At 31.6% G+C, this 2500-nt stretch overlaps 1 protein-coding gene across 1 annotated transcript in view; it reads left to right on the top strand.

The window, feature by feature from the left end:
• LOC143040765 (histone-lysine N-methyltransferase SETMAR-like) overlaps window positions 1-1007 on the top strand; it is a 414260-nt gene extending 413253 nt beyond the window's left edge. Inside the window, exon 4 of the transcript XR_012967753.1 lies at window positions 878-1007. The gene's annotated coding sequence lies outside the window, so the exon portion shown is untranslated. The remainder of the gene's footprint in view (window positions 1-877) is intronic.
• The last annotated feature ends 1493 nt before the right edge of the window (window positions 1008-2500 follow it).

Here is a 2500-nt window from a genome sequence, read left to right as displayed (position 1 = left end):
ATTTGTCCAATATAAAATGTTAGGTCACAAAGAAAGCAATGGCCTCCGCTAGCGGACCCAGGGATCTGGGTTCGCACGTCCTGTGTAATAGTAGTCCTTGATATACACACACACACACACACATATATATATATATATATATATATATATAGATATATATATAGATACATATATATATCTGTATATATATATATTTGAAGATACATATATATATGAATATATAAACATACACACACATATATATATACATATATATATATATATATTCATATGTATATATATATATATATATCTGAATATACATATATATATATATGAATATATAAACATACACACACACATATATATACATATATATATATATATATATATATATATATATATATACATGCATGAGAAATCACATAAACTCGTGATTCTAAATATGCGGAAAAAACACCAAGGAAAAAGATACACTGATGACCAAGCGCTTTCGTCTATTCAGACATCCTCAGGGTACATAAAAATGAAAAAGGACACATGAATATATAAACAGAGTATAAGGTCAGGAAGGGAGCCGGGAAAGTTTGTGAGACTCTATTGCTGACCTGCCCCTTCGCGGCAGCGGACGTTTAGGCCATTACCTTTTTCACAATAAAATTGTCCATTTTGTACATACCATGACTTAGATTTAAGTTATTGACAAATGTATATTTGATCAGACTGGATTCTATTATATTTCTAGTCAAATATTACTTATTTTTAAAAATTTCTTTAGCACCCTCCTAATTTATGCAATGATTAAAATTCCTTAGGTGAATAAATAATGCATTAGAAATTTGCCCACTCTTGACGCTATATTGATGTTGTTTTAACCTTACTTTTAATTCTTTTCCAGTCTGACCAATATAGCTGCCGCGAACGGGTCAGGTCGACAATAGAACCTCACTACCTTTCCCGGTTCCCTTCCTGACCTTATACTCTATGTATATATTCATGTGCTCTTTTTCATTTCTATGTACCCTGAGGATGTCTGAATAAACGAAAGCGCTTGGTCATCAGTCTATCTTTTTCCTTGGTGGTTTTTCCGCATATTTAGAATCACGAGTTTATGTGATTTCTCATGCATGTATATATATATACATATATGTGTGTGTGTGTGTGTGTATATAAATGTTTATGTATGTACATGTATATATATACATGTATATAAATAGATATATATGTATATACATATGTATATATCAAGGACTACTATTACACAGGACGTGCGCACCCAGATTCCTGGCTCCGCTAGCGGAGGTCATTGCTTTCTTTATATCCTAACATTTTGTATTAGACAAATATTTCAAAATTAGAAACCTATCATTGTATATAGGACAAATACATCAACTATTGACTTATTCAATGCAGTATAAGTTAATATAAACTTTTATAGTGAAATAAGAAACTATTTTTAAGGCACTGTTATGCTTTGAAATGGACTTAACAGGTATTATTGTATGAGGTTAGTGGACAGCAGGGTTGGCGATTTTTTTTCCTATATTTTTAAAAGATATAGAAAATCTATTTTTTCTTATTCAAATCAGATTTATTTCATTTAAATAGATTTCTTTTATAGATTTTAGATATTGTGGGATTGGTATCTGATATCGATATGATTGCTAAAGGACATTTTTAGCATATAAGGAGCAGGAACTACAGGGCCTTGTGTCAAGATTAAAATCTCACAGAGATAAATACCAAGGTCAGCCACAGCATACAGAAAAAGAAATTGATGACCCAGGTAAATAATTTTACTTATATTGTGTGCATTTCTCCCTTTTCATACGCAACTATATAAATTTGGTGAGCAATGGAGAGGATGTGAAATGAAAATGTGAAGGCCTAAAGAGATGATACTTCAACTTCATTACTTCTAAATTTGGGTAATGACTATATCACTTTAATATACTGTATTCACTCAACTTTGTGGTCTAGGTGATTGTTATTCATTTCATTCAACATTGTGTAATATATTTCATAGGTTCTATTGGAATTCAGCCCACATGGGATTCAGCCCAAAGGGATTTAGCCTAACCTAACCCAACTAACCCATTATTTTTTGTGAATTTATAAGTGGACTGAATCTTGTGTGGGCTGAATTCCAAGCCAACCTATTTCATATTCTGTTGATTATTTCCAAATAATTTAGTGACTTGTGTGAATATGATCATTATCTAAACAAATAACTACTGTACTCAAAAGTAGCCGAAATCAGACTGTATTCATTCATTTATATATTCATTTATGAATTATGCAATATGCTAAATTTTTCTGTTTCCATTTCAGGATCTGTATCAACAGCTTCAATCCCTTCATCATCGGCTCCACTTGAATTATCTACAAACCTGACTCCACCATTAAAAAGGTCACTATCAGACTCCTCCACAGGCGCCACTTCTGCCAAATCATTTTCATCTAAAAGAAAGTCATCAACATCTCTGGACAGATTTATCATAAAAACTTCAGCCTCTCAAAA

The sequence above is a fragment of the Oratosquilla oratoria genome, chromosome 29, assembly GCF_046742065.1.
Source record: "Oratosquilla oratoria isolate Oo_2021 chromosome 29, ASM4674206v1, whole genome shotgun sequence".
NCBI lineage: Eukaryota > Metazoa > Arthropoda > Malacostraca > Stomatopoda > Squillidae > Oratosquilla > Oratosquilla oratoria.
This window is presented reverse-complemented; position numbering and strand designations above follow the sequence as displayed.